Raw genomic sequence first — 23,601 nt, forward strand, 5'->3', positions numbered from 1 at the left:
CACACTCTGGTTCCCAACATATAGGCATACGGGCGAGATGCTTGAGATGAGGGTACTTGGCTCCTTCTCTACACTTGTTTCATCAGTGCTGAGATAGTCTGAAATATACCCCCATCAGCTTCTCGAGACATTGGGTACTACTTTGCTTAAGGTACAACCTACGTAATAAACCTATGTCATAAGGGCCTGTGGCATCTTTTCCAAGTCTTCCTGAAAAAATGCTGGACATTGCCGCACTATCGCCATTCGCTGTGGAACTTCCCTTTTCTCTATTCTTATCCAGTATGTAATGCTCATGAAGAACACTACCTCATTGTCTGTTTGGTCTTTCCTGAACATGTCGTCATCTGTTATGTCAGTCAATCTATACACTTCCTCAAGAGCTATTACTGTTCTCCATGGTCTACCCTCATCATCTACTCCCTCAAGCATTGGCATTTCTTTTTGTACTATGGTTGCTTCCAATTCTATACGGATAGTCTGTCCCCCCTCTTTGTCCATAGGTATTCGTGGTCTAAACAAAAACTTGTCGGGTATCCTCACAATTTTTCCCAAGAAACCGGGAAGCCATGTCAATAGAATACTCACTCCATATAGAAAAATCTCTGGATCTACTGGAACGCTTCGCAGAGCCACTTGCCCTGCGAATGCCAGTATAAATTCTCCAGTGGTCGAAGTGTACAAAAAGAAGTAGTGGAACTATGCTCCCTGCTGGCCTGCCCCCGCTCTCCACAAACCCCATCATTGCACCCTCTCCCACACACAATCCAAACCTCCAAACAAACACACCTGCTATTTAAGGGAATGTTGAGTGCACTGCACTGAAGTGCAAGCTTCAACTTCTTCCAACACTTGTATTTGAAAACGAAACCATTCCAGAACAGTTTCTTTTTAAAATAAAAGTATAGGAACAGTGAAACTTAAAACCAAAAAGTATAGGAGTACCGCTCCCGGCCACTTCGACCTCTGAAATTCTCCCACGTTTAAATAGTGTATTCCGTGATCAGTGAATGAAATCGTCATGTTAAGTTTTGTCATTAACTCTCTTCCCAAAATGTTAACCGGTGTCCGTCATGAATATAACAAAGGAACAGACATGTCACACTCTCCTATAGAGACTGGTAATTCATTAGTAAAAGGAACTCAACTCCTAGCTCAAGAGAACCCTTCAGCATTCATCGCAATTCCCGACATTGGATATTTTCCCTCTCGTATACATGAACGAGTAGCTCCAGTGTCTACTAGAAAAGAAAAAAGTAGCCTCCTATCGTCACATCAACCCTTGGTTCCTCTTGGGGGTCTGGTGTCACAGATATTACTGAACATATCAAGTCACCCTGTGAGCTGTCCTATTGTGGGTACAGGTTTATCCCTGTCCCTGTAAAAGGATTCCCTTCCTCCACAGTGACACCTCCTATCCGGGGTGTCAGTACTTGTCCTGTATTCGCATACTGCTGTGTCTACATGGGGGCTTGTTGCGACTGCCCTCGCAGTGGATTCATTTGTACTTGTTCTTGCTATTGCACCTGCTGCACTCACGGAGCTTGTGTCTGATACAATGTATGATCTTGGCTGAACGCTTCTCTAGTCTGTGTGCTATATGGTGGAGGATAAGCTGTCCCTCTCTTGAAAATTGGCTATTTTATAAATTTCCTTGGCTCCCACATACACGCGCAATGTGCCATTTCATCCCACAAGTCCACATACTGCAGGTGCCCGTCTAACAAGCCCTCCTTGAGTACTCTGGGACTCATTCTGTGTACCTTAAAACCCACCTTGATTATTTTGAAATCCTCCTCCTTTTCCCCTAAAGCCTATACCTCTGCCTGGTGGCACACACCCATATCCACCTTGATCCATTGGGTGCAGATTACTGACCTGCGATGCACCCACTGCTTCCTGCATTCCCAATCCTTCTCCGCTTGTCAATACCGCCCATTCTATGGCAAATTATGACAATTTGTTCTGAACTAACTTGGCTTCCTTAATTTTCCTATTGTCATCTTTCTTCTTATTTTTCTCTTGTAATAACCGACAATGGTGTACTATTGTCAACTGTATCCCAGCCCAGGGCTTCGCTTCCATCCCCACTTGTTTCTTCATCTGTCTCTATACTGGCTCAGTCAACCACTGACATAAAATTTGGTAAAATAATGCCTTTGTCTTTTCCAATGGCTCGCAAGTTTCAAGCTGCCATTTCTCCTCTATAACCTGAATGTAAGCAATAGGGTCTTCATCTTTGTTCGTGTTGTGTCATGTCATAATTGCACCCATATCTGATATGTCAGGATATTGTACCCTGAGCTCTCTCCAAATATCTGCTCTACAATTATTAAACATCGCTCCAAAATGCACTGTTTTCTGTGCTGTCACACTTGAATACCCGCTCTTCTCCATATGTTAACAGCTCTCTCCCCAAGAATAGCTGCCATGAGATCTTTTATGTCCACTATGGCCAACGTGTTTCCTCTTGTAATTTTTTCTAAGTCGTATATCCATTACCGAGTGCCCGAAGTCAAACTCGGGGTTTACACCTTAAATTATCCTTGTCCATCTGCGGCCATGAAATATACTGTGGTCTTGCTCCCCATTTTCCAATAAGGGAAACTGCGTAAACCCTGCCCCACAGTTGGTTCCTACTGTTAGTCTATCCCTGGCAGGGACGATCGTCCCTGTGTGTCTGCTTGTGGGTAAAGACCTTAACCTGCTCACATACAGTGGCGACTCTCCCTTCTCACTGTACGATCGTCCTATGGGATCTGGCGTACTATCCTTAGGTTGTTCCAGATCAGACCATCTCTCTTCTTGGTCCGACTTCCTTCGTGGACTCACGCGCTCCTTCCTCCTGCCGTGAGGGTAGACTCTCTTTCCTCGTCTGACATGTCTTGTCCCCAATTAATGTGACTATCATCCCCTTCACCATTATCCACATTCAATCTACTTAATCCCCACCAAGCGCTGGCCAACAAGCCAGCACGCTGGATATTCGTGTTGGACACCATTGAGCATGGTTTAAATGAAGCATCTCCGCTTTGGTAAGGTTACCTCGTGGGGACATTCTTGTAACAATTGCCCCAGTGTTATATCCAGATCTATTCCTGAGTTTTCTAATGCAAAATGTATTTTATTTTTATATTCATTTTCATTCTTTCTGCATTATTGGTGTTCTTCCATTTGATCTAGAAACTTGCAGTCCATTTCATTATTTTTTACATATTTATTAGAGACAGCATTTCACAATAATGTGCTTCTCTAAATACTGAGGAAGCAGGCACTTTGCATTTGTTAACGCTATACCCATTCCCCTCGCGTCCCTCCATCTATATCCGTTAATTCATAAGTCCTCTTTTGCTGTCCATGAATTCCATCATGCAGGCATTTGAAACCACGCCTCTTGTACGAGGCACAGCTATGTTTTCCTTTTCGCAGCAGACTTGCTATTACGTCTGCTGAACAACGCTGCACTCACCGCACAGCCAGACTATTGCTGGCCACAGGTGAGTTAACAACAGATAATAGTATCCGTCAGGCTACTTTAGAACAAGACAGGGTCGCGGTCTCACCCGCGTTTCTTTTCTCTACAGGCTTGTTAACTCGCTTTCTTCCGGCATCAGCATTTTTCCGACATTTAGCGAGCCGCCTGGAGTGATGTTTTTACCTACAGGCTTCTCCTAGAACATACGAAATTGTCCATCACAAGCCCGTAGCTCTCAAAGCTGGTATGTTCTACCAAGTCAGATGCCTGGCGGCACTCACAATATTTTCTGACTATTCTCAGCAGGGTGTGCAGGGTAATGTAATTAACCAATACTACCCTGGTCTAATTAATTTTTACTAGATTTCACTGAACCTTGGTGGACATATAATGGAGGAATGATGATTTTTTTCAAATATGGCAGCACTAGATGCTTATGCCTGAGATTGAAGCAATCACCTTGGTAGGTAGTCACGCCCTACTTCTACTAGCTACTTGTTTATATGCTATAGCATCACTTGGCACTTTTTCTTTTTGCACAATCTGGTTCTGAGATCTCCTTTCATGCACTAGAGGTTTCTCTTTCAGTATACTGATCTGGTGTTGGATGGTGAACTCCTTGGTATAACCTATCAGGAGGGGGCATGGTCCAGTTGTACACGGTCCACATAATGTTCCTTCTCTCTTCTCTCTTTTTTTGAGTACCATTCATGCTCAAGCTTGTATCCATTATAATATAGGTACGGTTTATCTATCAACTCTTTTTGGTTGCTTTTCAGGGGGCTGAAGAAACAATCCACTATCCTGACGAAGGTGGTTAATTTTGCTCATTTCACCACCGAAACGCCAGCTGTGCCACTATTCATAAACAAGGGTTGTAACTACACTCGTGTCTAATGATGGTGGCTTACCACGCTTCTCATCACTTATAGTAGCGGATGGCGTAGTACAGCAGTAGAACAGTACAATTTATCAGCCTCATTTCTTTTTATTCATACTTTTTTCTGTCAGCATTAAGCTTTGTAACTAACTTCTATGCAGCACTAAACCAAAGTAGTCTACCTGTCACCAGAGTCTGTAACAATTAGCTGTAATTCAGTTAGGGACAGTTAGTTCATTTTTGGAAAAATCCTACAGACAAATATAGTCTGGTACAATACATCTTTTGCATTGAGCCGGATTGGCTACATGTATTTTAATTCTCCTAAACGTCACTTTTTCAGTTTGCTAATTATTGTATGTTGTGTTTTGTCAATTGTTGTGTGTTGTTTACCTGGAATAAACCAGCTCCGGTTAATACTCTGTGCAATAACACAGTGACCATATCTGTTTCCTGATTATGTTATGGAATTCACTTTGTGACTGTTTTCTTTAATACTTTTTATGTACCATTTAAACACCATTAAAAAACATTTAATATATATATATATACATTTACATATATATATATATATATATATATATCTTCAAAGCACTGATAACGTCAGGCAGGGTGAGTAGCACTCTTCACATTTCCAAAATTAGCAAGGTCCGAACATCAAACTCAAAATAAAATAAATTCTTTATTGATGCCTTGCAAAGTGGCAAAAAGGTTAAAGAGCCATTAAAATGAGGCTCTCCCAAAGTGCAAAATGTCCGTGCGCGTTAGGAACGTTTGACGCGTTTCACGGCTTGCCTCGCCGCTTGATCACAACAATGCCATATATATATGGTTTTGATCTGTCTCCTTTGTTTAGCATACACAGTATAAGCAAGCATGATAGGTACTATATGTCTCTTCAAATTATGTGATTCATTCATTATAGCGACCAGCTTAGTAACTTCTAGTAGCTTCCAAACCATTTGACTAACTTCGCAAACACGCGAACACCTCACTGTTGATCTTTAGTCTTCTGCTCCATTACAGTTCCCGGGGTATTTTGGAGTCCCTCTTTGTGATCAATCTACTTAAAGACAATGCTCGACGTTCATCACTAAACAGGCTTCCCTCCACTCTTTGTGATCGAGGCATTGGGGATCAATCATCACTCCCGTGAGTTTCATACTCACTATTTCGCTGCAACTGTTGATAAACCTTATCAATCCTTTCTCTGATGCTTTCCGCATCAAATCTTTCTTTGTCTAACGCAACTCTAGAGGCCCCTGGCTTTGCTTCCTTTGCCGGAAGGATCTCGAGTGAGACTGGTATCAAAACCTTGTTGCCTTCTTTTCTTCGTCTATCTCTCTTCACTTTCTCGCATCCCTTCTAATTCTTTCTTCCTCCTGCCTTTGTTCTTCCCCTCTCCATATTCCTTCCCTTCTTTCCTCTTCTTCCCTCTGTCTCTGCAATCTTTTGTCCCTTAGTCTTTGCGCTTCCTCCTCTTCTTTCTTCCTTTCCTGTCTATCTCTTTCTTCTATCACCCTCTAGCTCTCATTAGGAGTCTGACGGAAACCATGCTGGAAAAACCGGCAGGTAGCTGCTGGCCCGTAATGAATTGCTGCTGCCTGACTTGCCGAAATAACCGGGACTTTACAGCCCCAGCAGTCCAGTAAGTCATGCAGCGGCAGTTATTAATACCCATTCCCATTTGAGTCGCTTAGGACTCAATGGGAATGGTGACCATGGACGCACAGGCACCGTTAATAACGGTGCCAGTACTTCCATGAACATCTGCGGCCGGGTGTTGTTCCACCTGACAGGTCAGACCTGGCGGGCGGCACGGCACCAGGTCGCAGACTTGTACTGTGCCGGTCCGGAAACAACGGTGGCGGTAAGCTTACGCCACCGTTGTTTCCGGACCGACAAAATTGTAATGAGGGCCTCTGTCTATTGTCATACTTTCTTTGTTCTTCTGCGTGTTCTTTTCTCTCTTGCTCCTCCTGATATATCTGTTCTCGTCGCTCTCTGCTCTTCCTTTTCTGCTCAATTTCTCACATTATCTTCTCTCATTCTTTTTCCTTTCTTTCTTGTTCATCCTTGTCTTCTTTGCCTAACTGCCTCAATACTTTTGCCATCTATTTTAAGTAAGATCTGTCCTCCCATCCATTCATTCTGGGCGAGGAGGGAAGGGGAGCTGAAGGCTCAACACCATCCTCCTTTCACTGACTAAGCATCCACTCCTCAGGTGGAGGGTCTTCCTTTTCTTCCTGGTACATTTTCCATAACTCTAAAATCGCTAATCTTTTCTCTAATTTCTTCCCCATGTATGCAGCGCTAAGTATGTGGTCATGTATTGCAATATCGCTTTTGACAATGATGCCCTTTGTGGCCATGGCATGAACATTTTATCTGCCGTGCCTTTCACCCATTCCACACTATACTATATGATATGGCATTTATGATTTGGCATTTATAACGCGCCTATACACAAGTGTTTCAACTGTTTGAACTTGGGCATATGCTTTGGTAATGTTTTACATAAGTGCATCAGATGAGTATATGCCATAATGACATACATATTGCATCCGGAGCCAGCAAGGTGGCGAGGGCAAGAGCCCCCACCAACCCACTTCTGTCCAGAAACCAGGGATCCGACCCTGCATCGAGGAAAGAAGCACCTACCTACGGCCACATATGCCGTTCGATGCCCCGGACCTCCATTAATCTCTCCATAGTAAGGCGTAAGATATTGGTGCACTGGTGCCCCCCCAGAAACCCATATTTTCACCCTGTTGCAGGCCAGGCCCCCCATGACATGCCTGGATCAGCGCCAACATTCCAAACAAAAACAAAATGTCGGGCGCAATGTGGTGCCACAACGAGGCTGAGTGTCGTGTTGGTTGCTAAGCAACCGTGTGTTTGAATTTGTGCCGCATCCGCCGGCAGGCAGAAGAGCCGGTCCACCGAAGGCCATCTAAGGCCCTGTTTGTCCCTGTTCGCCGCTGGACGGCGCGTGGCGATTTAACCATCTGGACTTTGACATATGAATATGCATCTATTGTAAGTACCTATCTGATGTAAGTACTACCTCCCTCGTAAAACAACTAACCCTGTACAGAATATTGCAGTCAGTTTCACGTTATTCCTTCTAAAACAGCGTTATGTTTATGTATCTTGCCTGAAATTGCTGACCCATTATGCACGCAAGCATTATTAACTGCACTTTGCTTCAAGTCAGACATCTCTGCCTTACTGTATTGCCGTGCCGATATCTCCATGCTCTGCATCCTGCTTCTAATTGCCCACACCATTTGTTAGTTCTATATATCGCCCTAGCAGGGCTACTCAGCTCGCACGCTACAACTATGTATAGCTGTGTGTGCATTTTGCCTGAGCAACGGCAGAGGGTAACTTTGTCCGCTCTGAATTACTCCAATTCACCCATTTGCAGTACAAATGCGACCTGCTCGTGCAAATCCTTGCATACCCTGTTGCCAGCGAGGCCACTCTATGCTCTCATGACCGACTACTCTAACTGTTATACCCAACTGTATTATTGCATGTTCACTGCTCTGAATGCCAGCCACAGCTCTGTTATCACTGTTTGACCCCTCTGTGTTTTTAAATTGCCTATTGTCACTGCCAGACACAGTGTGCCCTTCTGTAATAACCTACTGTTAGCCATGGTGCACCCATTTGAAATTGCCTGCTGATTGCCAGATTTTGTGTGCCCCACTGACACAGCCAACTGCTAGCTATTGCATGCCCTTTGAAACTACCTATTGCCTACTGCCAGCTACTGTGCGCCCACTTGAAATAGCCCGCTTGTCAAATTTTGTGTGCCCCTCTGAACCAGCCAACTGTTAGCCATTGCGTGCCCCTTGAAATTGTCTATTGCCGGCTACTGTGTGCGCATTTGAAATAGCTCACTGCCTGACTTTGTGTGCCCTTCTAAACCAGCCAACAGTTAGCTATTGTATGCCCCTTGAAACAGCATATTGCCAGATATTGTGCGCCCCTCTGAAGCAGCCTACTGCCAGCCACTGAGTTGCTCTCATACCTCAGCCTACATGGGACCAGCCTACCCTCACTTATACGCCCCTTGCCTATGCTGAGCTAGTCTGCATTTCCCACCTCTCCTACCCACTCACTACGATGTGCCTTAACAAGACTCAGGTGGCCTCTTTGTTGTGCCTTACCATACCTATTATTGCTTTAATTATGTCCTCCTCCTCTAAACACGTACCTTGTCCCACCATGGACAGAAACAGCTGACTTCGAGCTAGATTACCCTGCCTCTACGAGCCTATATGTTATAACAACAAGGACCTTAACCCCAACATAAACCTACCTCACGGTACCCTACCCTATGTCCCAACCTAACTATACCTTGCAACAATACTACTCAACCTAAACTCATCCCAATAAATATCCAGAACACACCTAACGTAACCATACTATTTGGAGCTTTGATCAATGCCAGGTCTCTAGTGGCCCACGCTACTGAAATAGCTGACACCTTATCCTCTGATAACCTTGACCTCCTGGCAGTCACTGAATCATGGCTGCACGAAGCAGCAGGTCCAGCACTCTCTCTAGCAATTCCTGAAAACTATCAATTAATCAGAATGGACAGCAGAGGAGGCGGTTTGGCCGTTATAGCAAGAAGTAACCTCACTAGCAAGAACTAACCTCACTCTAAGACTACTAGCTCAACCTCCCCTCAAATCATACAAACTCCTCATAGCCAAATTGCCTATCTTCAACTGCCACACCTTAACAATCTACCTAATATATAGGCCACTTGCTCCCATTGGGACCTTCGAGGAGGATCTATCTAGCCTCTTAGCCAATAACACAAAAGAGTCCTCACAGATCCTACTACTAGGTGATTGGAATCTAGGATTTAATGACCCTGATGACAAACCAGCCCAATCTATAGACGCTATGCTAGCTGAACATGGCCTAAACCAAAAAGTTCTCACCCCAACCCACAACAAAGGAAGGACTCTGGACTGGGTCGATACCTTGAACTGTGATACCACCATCACCAAAACTACCCCTCAACATTGGACAGACCACTACCTTATCGACTTTACATTATCTCTTAATAAACAAAATACCAAAGAGAAAATTATGGCCCACCCCTACCCACTAGAGCAAACAAAATATATAACTCCAGACAATCTCCTGCCATTACTGATACCAACCATCAATGCTCTTCCCGATAACCTGCATCCAGAGCGCCTGGTAGAAAGCTACAATAATGCTATGAAGAAAGCACTAGATACTATTTCCCCTCTAAAACTTCAAAAAAGTAAACAACAAGCACACCTAAACGCCTGGTTCACCCCCACTTAAAAGAATTAAGAATGCAAAAAAGGAAACTAGAATCGAAATGGCGCCACACCCCAGCTGAAGAAAATAAACTGAAACTTAAAAACTCTTTGCTAACAATTACAAAAAAGAAATCTGACTCACAAAAAAAAATCTCTTTAATGAAAGAATCTGCAATGCAAACTCCAACACCAGGGAATTATTTGCTATCCTAAGGGAGCTGGAATTCCCTGTACCCCCACTTGACAACATAGTCAAAGATAAACAATGGTGCACTAGCATCCAAGATGCTCTAACAAATAAAATCAAAACACTCCAAACCAAAATCTCCTTAAAAAAAGACTCCCTAACCCCCAACAAGACACCTCTCATCACCTACCCTATGACAACTAACCCACCAGGCTCAGACCCATTCAAATTTGCCAGAATCTCCACTCTGAAAACCGAAAGGATTATCGCATCCCTCAAACCATCCAATTGTATGGGTAACAGCTGCCCAGCCCAGCTAATTAACGATGCTGCAAGGGACTTAGTCCCCTTCATAACCAAATTGATTAACGCATCCTTCTCCTCCAACACTATCCCAAGCAACCTAAAACAGTCTTGGGTTATGCCTCTCCTCAAGAAGCAAACCCTAGGCCTTGCTATTCCCACCAACTACAGGCCTATCACCACAGTACTGTTCCTTCTCAAGATAATAGACAGAGTAGCATACCTACAAATCCAGCACTATCTTGAAACCAACCAACTCCTAGGTGCCCGCCAATCAGGATTCAGACTGCAGCACGGCACAGAGACAGCCTTAATTGATCTCCAAGTACAGATTGACGAGCTCAATGACAGGGGAAACACTGCTATGCTACTCCTCCTTGAACTGTCAGTGGCCTTTGATCTGGTGGATCACACAGTCCTGTGCGGACACCTTGTTCAGCCCACTTTTCAAACGAGGCCATAGCCTGGATCCAATCATTCTTGGACAACCACACAATGAGAGTCTTCTCCACATTGGCATCAGCAGACCCTAGTAAAATAGCTTGCGGTGTACCCCAAGGTTCTTGCGTCTCGCCAACTCTGTACAATATCTTTACCAAGCCCCTATTTGACAAATTGGACAGACTGGGTGTCACATACACTAAGTACGCAGATGACACTCAGATCCTCATTCCCCTTTCAGGCAATTTCGACTCTAATACGGCCTTGGTAAACAAAATATACCTCATCATTCAGGCATGGATGGCCACGCATGGCCTATGCCTGAATGATGATAAAACTGAAATCCAGCTCATCGGATCTGCTGCCAACCTAAAAAAACTCAGCCCCAAATACTCGGCATTTAATATTGATGGCAATATAAATACAGTTGCCAAAGCAGTGAAAACACTAGGCTTTCACCTTGATTCGGCATTGTTTGTTTGTTTGTTTGTTTTATTATTTATAATGCGCAGATATACCCAGGGGTATCAGGGCGCAACATTTACAAGAATATGCGAAGCTTAATTACATAGTATAAAATGTACATATTGGCAAAGGGAGTATATACAAAGCATAGTAAGGAAAACAGGCAATATATACAGTATATACAAGAATTCCCTGTACAATTCCATTGATATTAAAGAAACAAGTGAACTCCTTAGCATCCTCTACCATCTACACGTGCAAGCTTATTAGGGCAAGTAGAGCTTTCCTCACCTAAACCAGCTGCATCATCATCGCCAACGCCCTAATACTTTCCAAACTTGACTATTGCAATGCCTTGTATTTGGGAGCCAACAAAGCCATCATTGACAAACTTCAAACATTGCAAAACAATGCCCTTAGAACTGCCCTCAACTTACCTTCCAAAGAACACATTTCCAACAAAAGAAGAGAATACAAATGGCTCAAAATCTGCGACAGAATCTCACTTAAAACAGAATGGGCCTCATTACGACCCTGGCGTTAAGGGTTTAGCGGCGCCGTAAAAGGTGTTGGCGCCGTTAAACCCTTAACCCCTGATTACGAGGTCCCTTTGCGGGACCCGACCTTAACGCCTGCTTTTAGCAGAGTGCCGCAAAGGGACCTTGGTGCTAAGTACGGCACCGTACTTAGCGCCTTCCCCATTCCCATTGAGCCCTATGGGGCAAAAATGGGAATGGGGAAGGGCCCATGGTGAATGGGGAATTACCGCCCCACCAACCTTGGAATGGGGCGGTAATTCCGCCATTCACCATGGCGGACCCCGGCATGGACCATAGTGCTAATAGCACCATGGTTTAGCGCCGGGGTCGTAATGAGGCCCAATCTCTTACCTTCAAATGTCTTACCAACACAGCCCCCCTCCACCTGGCAGCAAGAATAGTGAGAAAAACATTGATCCGCCCCGCCAGAACCGTCAATTCCTACTGCCTACAGATACCTAAATTTAGACAAAAAGAAACATGCAGCAGCAGCTTCCCAGTCAAGGCAGCCCAATACTGGAATGCTCTCCCACTTAAAATTAGAACAGTCAATCCTACTATAGCTTTAGACGGAATATTCTCACATGGCTACGCTCTAATGACCCCCAAGATTAACCATGCCTCAATTCACACCCACAGATCTTACTCAATCTGACTGTATATATGTATATTCTTTAACTGATTTGTCGAGATGTAAAGTTTCATATTTATATTGTGCCTTACCCTGTAATTAAGCTTTTAAGTACTCATGTTTTTCTGCTCTATGTTGCGCCCAGTTACCTTTGGGTTTGGTGCGCCATACAAAATCAATAAACAAACAAACAAACAAACTAGTCTCAATTGACTGTCAATACATACCAGACTTATGAAATAACCTTAATACTTCTGCTTAAATCACCACTTTTGAATGTATTTAAAACAACAAACATAAGCAAGCACCATCAATCGCTGTTCAAGCCTCTTATTTCTTGATGAGCTATCGCTACCTGTTGATTGGCTATCTATTCTCTTGATTGGCGCCAATTACTTCGCTATGCTCAATCACGGTTGCTCCTCAACTTTTTCAATTTCTTGACAACTTCTATCGCTCTTCGATATTTTTACTCAACAAACAACATACAGACTAGTCGACCTTACACATTAATACACACTGTGATCACCTTTTTCTCTCTCGCCTTTACTTTATACCTTATACAGGGTTTGAGATGTCACCTTACGTAATTCTAATTACGCGTTTCATGTTTCTGTTCTATCCTCATTGGGATTTGAAACGTCTCCTTCTGAAACTCCCTTGAGTCAGGACTCCTAGGCGCTACCTTTTCTTCACACAATATGTCCTGTTACTTAATAATTATCACAATCCCATCCCCTACATTTGCCATTCCCCTTAGTCTACTCACCATTTGTTCGTTAATCGACTTGAGGCCTTCGGTATCGACTCCTCCTTCAATCCAACCACTTTTCTTTCCATTCGCAGAGCGCCCATGGAAACCGGACAGGGAATTCGTCAAAGGGGGGCCTGCACACCGTCTCGGTTCTTCTTGCAAGTTTATTTCTGTCGGCCGCTCTCCACAGGAAACCCAGCGATCTTCCTGCTAATGGCAGAGGATACTCAATCGTCTGAAACACTGGAGACAAACTGGTTGGGATTTTCCCCAATCATTCGCACCGCTACCACGTGAACATATGGTTCTATGGTAATGTGCATACAATGGATTTTTTTTTTTTTTAAATATTTTTTATTTTCAAAATAAAACAATACAAACCAAACTTGCAGCATTATACAATACAACGGTAAACATCAGTTAATCCCATGTTACTGCACTTCAAACCCCCCCCCCCAAGAGCTTATCAACCTTACAGTTCTGTGTACACTTGGTGTGGCTGGGCGTCGCCTACCTCAGAAGCAGCAGGGTCCATTTCCGTGCCAAACAGTCCCGTAATTAACATCCTCCAAGCCGCTAGGTTGCCCACATCTTCTTCCCCGCAATTGCTACACGCTTCCTGCCATACCACTGTTTCAGCCTCCGCCCACTTCTGCAGGTCCCGCCACCATATCTCTATTCTTGGTCCATGGCATTGCTTCCGAATCATGGCTATCCTCCTCTTAGCAAGTACATACGCCAGGTCTCTCAGTTTCCCGAGATGTTTGGTGTTCCGAGGTCTGGGGAACCCTCCCAGGAGGCAGGCCCAGGCCGTGTCAATGCGTAGCAGGACCCCCTTATCTGCTAATTTCTGTGCCACTTCCCCACAAAAGCCTTCAATCACTGGGCAGGACCAGAACATATGTGTCATGTCTGCGTCTTCTTCATCGCATTTCGGGCATGCTTGTCTACCTGCGTTCGCAAACTTGGCTATTTTCTTCGGGGTCATATATGCTCTATGCATAATGTATAGCTGTATTTGCTGCAATCTAGCATTCCTGGACACTTTCTTATGGTATCCCATGGCCCGTTCCCACATCCCATCAGTCAGCTGCGCCCCCACTTCCGCTTCCCAGTCCAGCCTCAAATCCATCAAGACCTTCCCCACCCGGGTCATCACCACCTCATATAATCTAGAGATCTCATGTCCGCCCTCTGATATATCATATATCGTTCCGATCAGTGCGTCCGGATCTTCCGCCAGTACCGTCTCCGGCCAAGTCTTACGGATGATCTGTACCAACCTTAGGTACGTAACATATTGGCCCCCGTGCAGCCCTGTTTCTTCTCCCAGGTCTTCAAATTCCCTAATGGCCCCATCCTGCCATATGTCTCCCAATGTGGCCAGCCCAACCGATTCCCAGTATGTCCTGATTATTTTCCTAAGCTGGCTGTCCCCCATAGTTAAGGCGACCAGTGGCACCTGTGGGGAACACGGGCACGGGCTCTCTATCAACTGGCACGCTCTGCGCCAAATTCTCCACCCCAGCAGCAACATACTTGGGCGTCCATGCAAGTCCGATCTAGGGACCCAGACGATCTCTTTTAGGTAAAACGGGGCGCAGTCCCGCCCAACCAGCCTAGACTCAGGAGTTTCCTCATCAGAGAGCCATTTAGTCACGTATTGCAACTGGCTGGCCACATAATAGGCCTCAAAGTTCGGCAGCTTGATGCCTCCCCTATCGTGGAAATTTTGCAGTTTCCACAGGGCCACCCTGTTGCGGATGCCGTGCCACAGGAAGTCCCTGCATACACTGTCAAGTTTGACAAAGAACTTCCTGGGTATCAGGTATGGTATGTTACTGAAAAAGTGCAAAAGCCTAGGCAGGACCACCATTTTGAGCATCGCCCCCCGGCCCATCATTGCCAACGGCAGCTTCTCCCAAAACTGCATAGTCTCGCGGATTTTCTTCACAGCCGCCTCGGTATTGTGCAAGTGTTCTTCCTTCACAGTATGATATACATCAATTCCGAGGTAGCGGAAAGACTCAGTTGCCCAGGGCACGGGCAACACCGGCAATCGTTCCAGAGGGACTCCTGCGAAGCTCCCCAGTGGAAACATGCTCGATTTACCGGGATTAACCGCTATGCCGGACAGCTCCGCATACTTTTCCATGACCTCTAAAATGTACTGGAGGTTTTCCTCCGGATACTTCAGGTACAATAACAGATCATCCGCATATAGGGATATCAAATGGTTCTCTCCTCTCACCTCGATGCCAACCAAGTCATATTGTTGTCTGAGGTACACCGCTAGGGGCTCTAGGGCCAATATGTACAACATCGGAGACCAGGGGCATCCCTGTCTGGTGCCTCTACAGAGTCGCCACCTTTTGGATATCACTGATCCCGTGCGCACCCTGGCCAGTGGCTCGCTGTACAGCAGTTTCGCCCACCCCACGTAGCCAGGCCCAAACCCGTACCCCTCCAAGGCCGCCAGCAACCACGGCCACCTCACTGAATCAAATGCCTTAACTGCATCTAGGGACACTACCACCATCTCTTCATCACTTCTGTTCCTCTCTTCAATCACCCGGTGGAGTCGCCTGTGATTATGAGTTATGTTTCTATTGGGGACATAGCCTGTCTGATCCGGGTGTATCAGTTTACTGATGACCCTTCGTAGCCTATTGGCCAGGACCGCCGTCAGGATCTTGCTGTCCTGGTTCAGCATCAACAGCGGCCTATACGATCCACAGCTTTGTCTCGGTTTGTTAGGCTTGGGGAGCGGCACTATCAGCGCTTCTCTGAGCGTTTCCGGTAACCGACCCTTCTCGAAAGATTCGTTGAACATCTCTAGCATCGGAGGGAGTATCTCTGCCCTATACACTTTATAAAACTCACTCGGGAGTCCGTCTGTGCCCGGGATCTTGCAGGTGGGCAATCGTTTCACTACCTCCTCCAGTTCCTCCAGTGTAATAGGTGTGTCCAGCTCCTCCCTCTCTTCATCACTAATCCTGGGCAGTTCTATGTCTTCCAATGTGTTTATGATCTCTGCCTAATTTCCTCCCCCTTTGTCCTCATACAGTGCTCTATAATAATCAAAGAAGGCTGCATTAACTCCTTCTTGGGTGTCTACCTCCTCCCCGTCCTCTCTAACTATCATCCTGATCGGGGGCCTAGGGGTTTCTCTCTTATATAGCCATGCCAGTAGGCGGCCAGTTTTGTCTCCACCCGCATGCTGCCTCTCAACATATTTTCTGTAGTTAAGGTTACAGAGCCTCTCCCAAAGCTCCGAACACCGCTGCTGCAGCTCAAGTACTAAATCTGCGTCCCCTCCTGCCTTGCTGCATTCGCGCTCCAGTTGTCTCTCCGCCTTCTCTAGCTCTATCAGAACCCCACCCTGCAGGCCCCTTGACTTGGAAATGGCGTCCCCTCGCAACACAACCTTGAATGCCTCCCAAAGTGTACCAGCCGAATCTACACTACCCGTGTTAACATCAAAGTACCGCTGAATCGCTTCCCTGATGTCCTCCCTGAAGACCGAGTCCCTAAGCGCCTCCGCACGGAGGCGCCATGTAGGTATCCGCGCACGAGGGCGGCCATACTGCCAGGTCAACACCAAGGGCGAGTGGTCCGACAGGACCCTCGCTCTATATTCAATTTGAGTGGTCGCCATCACCACCTCTGACGTGGCAAAGAAGTAATCCAATCTCGTGTGTAGGTGCTGTGGGGCAGAGTAGTGAGAATACTGCGAGGTATCAGGGTATTTCAGTCTCCAAACATGCGCCAGCCCAAAGTCGCCCAGCAATGTCTGTAATACTCTGGCCGCCGGGGTGGGCCGATCAATCTTACCGTCGGACCTGTCCGCCCTTGGGTCGAGAACACAGTTAAAGTCCCCTCCCCAAATAATCGCTCCCCCCACACATGTGCCCAGACAAGTGCATAGGGTTCTGAAGTATGCAGCAGCATTCTGGTTGGGAGCATATGTGTTAATAATGCAAACCTCTCTGTTCTCTACCAGGGCTCTGAGCATGACCACCCTGCCCTCCGTGTCCACCTCCTCCCGTGTAACTCTGAGCGGAACGTGCGGTGCTACCCAGATTAGCACTCCCCTGGCATAGGCAGAGTACGGGGAGCCCACCACCGTGCCACTCCACTTTTTCCCCACCAGTTCCAGCTTGTGCCGGGTCAGGTGTGTTTCTTGCAGTAGTGCAATGTCAATCCTCTGTCTTTTGAGGTACAACATGACTTTGTTCCTTTTTAAATAACTATTAAGTCCCCTGACATTCCAGGTGACAATCTTAAGGTCTCCCATGGCAAGTACGTTTCTTCCTGCCTCCCATGTAGCGATTCCCAACTGCCCACGTGACACAGATGGCGTCTCGGTCCAGTAGCTCCTCATATAAGCTCAAACTCCCTTTAACTATACACACAACAAAACCCCTGCTTCCCTCCCCTCCCCCCGTACCTTCCCCAACATCACACACCCCAACTGCTGCCCAGCTCCAGCCTCAGAGCTCAGGCACCCCCACATCTAGCTCCGCAAGCACCGGTCGGTGCACGGAGCCCAGTAGGGTGAGGTCACCCTAGTGGCCACCCAACTAAAACTATTGTGGGATAAAGAGTATCGCCCTGTAAGGCTCCCGGTCAAATAAACATTAATCACAGTGTCCTTGACAAATAGTGCAATCATCTGACCTTCTTTACCGAAGGTGTCACACCGACTATATTCAAGTCCCACGAACCACGCCATCTTGCGACGCCATTTTACGCTTCCCGTATCTCTTCCGAGCCCTTTCTGGGCCGAACTTCTGATTCCTGGGGGCATCCTTGCGCATCGAGCCATCCCATGGCATCCTCCGGGGTCTCAAAAAACAAAGTTTTATGTGCATGAATGACCTTCAATTTTGCAGGATAAAGTAACATGTATTTGTGGCCCGCTTCTCTCAGCCTCCGCTTTACAGACCCAAAATTCATGCGACTACGCTGTACAGTCAAGGTATAATCTGGATAAGCCGTGATGTTTGCCGCTCCTCTCGTGATCGTCCCTCCTTTACGGAAGTATTCCAGTATCCTCTCCCGGTCGCGGTAGTTGAGGATTTTGGCAATCATAGGCCTAGGCGGGTTCCCCGGAGGCGGCCTCCTCGTTAGGGCTCTGTGTGCTCTTTCTACTGCAAATCCTTGAGATAGAGCCCCTCCAGGTATCTCCTGTAAGAACATGGATTCGATGAAATCCGTAGGGTCACGGCCCTCCATCCCCTCCGGTAGGCCCACGATGCGGATGTTGTTGCGACGGGCTCGTCCCTCTGCCTCCTCCGCTCTGCTCTCCAGGTTGCCCACCCTTTGTGTCAGGGCGTGCAAATCGGCCTTATGGGTGGCGCAATCTGCAGTATTCGGGCCAACTTCTTTTTCGAGGGACAACGTGCGCTCCGCCAGGGCCCTGACATCCTGTCGTAGCAAATTAACGTCCTCTTGGACCTCTCCAACCTTGCGGTCCAGCGCCGTTTTTAGTTCAGTGACGGCCAGTTCCAGCTTTGATTCCCAGGCCGCCCTCAGATCCGCAATCGCCGCCAGGATTTCTTGGTTGGTGCACGAAGACGTTGCGCTACTCGCAGCCAGCGCATCCTTACTTTTGGTAGTGTCCTGGCTCGGGGACGTCCTAGTGAAGTCGTCTAAGGTGGGCTGTTTCACCTTCGGTCGCACTGGCTTGCTCGACATGACTCAGGAAATCAACCGGCTGCTCAAGTAGCAAGTGTGCGTACAGTGCACCTTCACAGCTGGGCCACCGTGCAGCTCGCTTCTATTCCTGTCCCGGGCCCTGGTCGGCCATTTTGAGTCGCCCTTTGTTCCCGGCGTCTTTTAACTCGTCGTCACCGATCTCCGTCGCCGTTAATCCTGTGCCCTCCAGAGGTTCACAGTGCGTGGCCAACACCTTCACACACCAGCATGTGTATCGTCGGTGGTCAGTGGTCCGTCGTACCGCACATATTTGCCCGGATCGTTGTAGGATCTCGCGAGCTCCTCCAGAACGCGTCCTCCTACATGGCTCTCGTAGCCACGCCCCTGTGCATACAATGGATGGTGTTCACAGAATAACTCTGAGTCCAAATAATCGAACCAACTCAGGAAGATGGCAAAGGTTGCTGTTTTACTAACAATTATCTAAAACAGGGAGGTTACAACAGACATCAACGGACGTTCGCTCAGTTCTCGACAAATTTCTTATAAAACATACACTTTATACAAAACATACGTCAGAAGTGACTTCATACTACGTGGCAAATAAGAAAAACCTACAACCGATTATAATGGGTTCAGGGGGAACATCGAACTATACTTTCTGTAAGGACTGGGATTGTGATTGGCTGTGCACTGTCAGGTGGACAACTTATGCCTACCTCTAAAACATGTCATCTTCAACACTGTTAAGTGCACGGTTTATCATTGGCTCTCAAACTATAAGGCCCTTTATTGTACAGCCCTCTACAATTGGTTGGCATGCTCGGGCCATGTCTGGAACATTTGGTTCACTTAGCAGCAGGTAAACTTATAGGGCCTCATCACGAGTTGGGCTGTATTCACGGCTGTAATACCGCCGACTGTAATAGCCCTAGCACCGACCGGTCCGACTGTATTACCGCCAGATCACGAGTTGGGTGTTAACGGTAAATCCCCATTCCCAATTGGGTCCATTGGATTCAATGGGGTATTTTCAGCGCTAATTATGCAGGCTAATACAGCCGGCGGTATTATAGCCGAAAACAGGGGATTTTCACCTCCAGAGAAAGGCTGGAGGTAAAACAGCCCATTTAGCGCCCAACTCGTGATAGGGCCAGCCCTTAAATGCGGCTGTAATACCATTACCACCGCATTTAAGGGCTACAGCCCAACTCGTGATGAGGCCCATAGACAGGTCCCAGGAGGTGGACTTGACTTTACCTCCCCATCCTATTAACCCAACATCTCTCATCACCCATGCCTTCTGCCATGCAGATTGTCTTTGAACTTGGCCTTGCAAAGTATCCTTGGCTGTGGGAATATATGGGAGTACAGGCTCTCACAATCGTTCTTCTAGGACTCCAAGCTCAACTCTATTTCCATCCTCAGCTCACGTGACAGGAGACCATTATTCTGGTCCATTCTGTAGCATTTAAATCTCTTAAATGAATAAAACTTGGCCCTCTTGGTGTTCTTTGTTTGTCCCTTAATAAGGGGTGATTCATCCTTTGTACATTCACTCCTTTCAAGAATAGATAACCGACCTTGGCTACTTCTGTTTTGATGCTAGGCCAGACAGCTGCGCCAGACACTTCCATGATCTCAGCTTATTCTTGCTGCGACACAATTCTGAGCCTTTCATGACACCGATGTCCAGTTCCCATACAATGGCGGCTTTGCCTGCAGTCTATTCACTATCTATAAACAGCTTCTATAATCACTTAGTCTACTTACGTTTCTGCGTCTGTACAATTATCGAACAGTTGCATTTCTGTAGCACTTTGCATGCATGCAATCTTCTTTTCTACATATGAAAGTTTAATCGATTCTTAACTCCGTCATCAGTTTCTGTAAGATCCATGCATTCTCTTCAGCCAGTATTCACAGTGTGTCACGCTCGTCTCTTGTGACGTCACTAACTTCTCTTTTACTCCTTTTCATATTCCTTCATGGAGTTCCACCCTCGGATTGTCGTCTCTTCTCGGATGCACTCGATAGGGTTTTCTCAGTGGATACCTTTTCTCAAATACACGCTGCGGTATTGGCACAACTGCTGGTGTCTAACATGGCACAGTCTCCGACTTCCAACATATAGGAAGCAGGGGGGTGGGATTTCCTGCAGAGGCATGCAGCTGCTCCTCTACACACTAGCTGTAACCTGCGTTAGAGATTCTGGTTACTCTGTTACAAGTACTGCATTATGTATGTTTTCCCTACAAAGAAGCCAAAGCATTTCAAGGCTTATTGGGCCAGTCTGCATTTGTATGGATTGGCAGTTAGGCCAGCTACTCTTAGAGCTCTCATAATGGTAAAGAAATGGAAAAAAGGGTCTTCCCAACTTTTACTATAAATGACGATATAGTCAATGTAAGCTCCACAGAAATCAGAGTAGGGCTGAAATAATTTGTCCATAAGCCATTGGGAAGTGACTGGAGCTCTGTGCAAGCCAAAAAGGAGGACTTTGAACTGAAACAGTCCCAGGGGTGTCGAGAAAGCTGTCTTTTCCTTATCAGGTCCATACATTGCCAGTACCCTTTTGGTTAAGCCTAGGGTTGGTAGAAAGGCGGTGTTTACGAGTTTATCAATTAGGTCATCGATGTGTGGCATGGGATAAGCATTGAAGTCGGAAATGGTATCGACTTGGCAGAAATCTATGCAAAACCTCCAGGAATGGTCAGGCTTGGTGACCAATACAATAGGGGAGGACCATGGGCTTGAAGAGGGTTTGATAATGTTAGCTCATAACATTTTATTCACTTCCTCAACCACTATCTGTTTGCGGGATTCTGGTTTCAGATGAACTACTTTTCCCTTAGGGGTTCTAATTAGTGATAAGTGCCTTTCTCTCTTCGTGGCTTCTCCGAGAATACATTGTGGAATGAGATAATTAAATCTTTCAAATCTCCTTGTTGTTGCCTAGATAGCTCTTGAGGAATTAATTCAAAGTTGTCTACCTCTTCTGGCACCAGACAGGATAGTATTGTGGCATTGGTGAAACACAGGTTTTCCTTGCACTCTTTTAAGAGATCTACATGCTATAGATGTACCTTTTGTTTCTCATCAGGTTGTGCTAACTTAGAAGTACAGGTTCCTCCTCGTTCCAGTATTTCATATGGCCCATGCCACTTAGAAACAAGCTTATTTTCTGAGGTAGGCAAGAGGACCAATACTTTCTGTCCAACAGAAAACAATCTTAAGCACGCCTTTTGTCATAGGTGGATTCTTGCTGAATTTGGACCTTTTCCAGATGAGTATAGAATAGATTTCTAACCAGTTTCATATGCTCTTGCAGTCTGGTAGCGGTCTGCGAAAGGGGAATGGGTGCCTCTTCTTGTTCTTCACAGGTCTTCCGGAGCATGAACAGGACATCTCTAGTTTCTCTACCACAGAGGAGCTCGAAAGGAGAAAATCCAGTAGATGCATGAGGGGTTTTTCTCACTGCAAACAGTGCCCAGGCATCATACAGTCCCAGTCCTTCGCATCCTTATCCACCAACTTTCTTAGGATCATTTTAAGCATTTTATTGAATCTCTCTACCAAACCACCTGTTTGGGGTTGGTACAATGAGGTTTGCAAGGTAGTACTGTGGTAACTTGACTCGTTGTGAAGAATATATGGGCCTCTGTCCCCAAGTTCCACACGGAGGGAAAAAAAACACTCCCCGTGCGAGCCTTGAGGCCACAGGTGGTTGTTGTTGTTTCGCAGGACCAGACGCCGCCGAGGACCCCAGAGCTGTGGAATGAATTAAGTATTAGTACAAACAAACACAGTACTGTCAACAATATAACTGTTATTGAAATAGGGCTTACCCAAGGGTTATATTCTAACTGCCAGTACCTCTGAGGATGTGGTGCAGGGAAGCGTTGGTAATCCTTCAAAGCCAAGGCACCAGAAACTCAGCGCTGGCTACCACCTGAGGATTCTTGGAAGTATTCTGAAAACTGTGGTAACGTAGCAGTTCGAGGAACTCTGGAGAGCGTAGAATACTTGACAAAGCAGATAAGGGTAATCCAATCAATCTGTGAAATGTGAGCTAAAGTCAAAAGGTCCATAAATCCAAGCAGAAACCAAACGCCAAATCCAAGGAACAAGAAAAACCCAGTCCGTAATCCGTAAGCTTGAGATCTGTAACCAAATGAATCCAACGTGAATTGAAAACGCCAAACAGTGTCGCGAAACAGCTGTGAAGCGACAAGTGATTCAAAGTGCGTCGCTTTTATACCTGCCGACTCCTGATCACGTGAGCGGAGCTCAGGGCACGTGACTGAGAGTTCGGCCCGGAACCAGGAAGTAGTTGTCGTCGATTACTCTTGCTCCAGCCCTCTCGCAATCTCCATGGCAGTTGCCAGCGGAAACGAGGGAACAAATAGTATCGCCCTCTGACAGAGCCTGGAAGTTGGTGACGCTTCCCTCGCACCACAGGTAGCGTGATCATGTGAAGGGCTGATTGTGACTTGGAGATTCTCGCTGTGTTATGTGTCAGAGAATCACCGCGGGTATGAGTGTTCTGTAAGGCGGTGTGCCTGGTGTGCCTGACCTTCCTACAGCGCATGACAAGTACTATGGAATAGTTCCTTGACTTCCCCCATGAGCTTGCTCATACAATTTGAACCTTGATCTGTCAGGATTTCCTTAGGAAAGCCAACCAAGGAAAAATATGGTAGGAGGTGTTTTAGAATTTGCTCAGTGGGGGTGTTCCACATAGGGAATTCCTTGGGGTATCTGGTTGCGTAATCGACATTCACGAGAACATATTTGTTACCCAGTCTAGATGTTTCTAAAAGTCCAATAAAGGCCATCCCAATTCTTGAAAAAGGGACTTCTGTGATTGGCAAAGGATTCCGAGGGGCAGGCAAGGGGATGTGAGTACTGGTTTTCTGACATATTTCACACGTCTGAATAAAGGTT

Source organism: Ambystoma mexicanum, chromosome 1p (genome assembly GCF_040938575.1).
Source record: "Ambystoma mexicanum isolate Mex_15411 chromosome 1p, UKY_AmexF1_1, whole genome shotgun sequence".
Lineage (NCBI taxonomy): Eukaryota > Metazoa > Chordata > Amphibia > Caudata > Ambystomatidae > Ambystoma > Ambystoma mexicanum.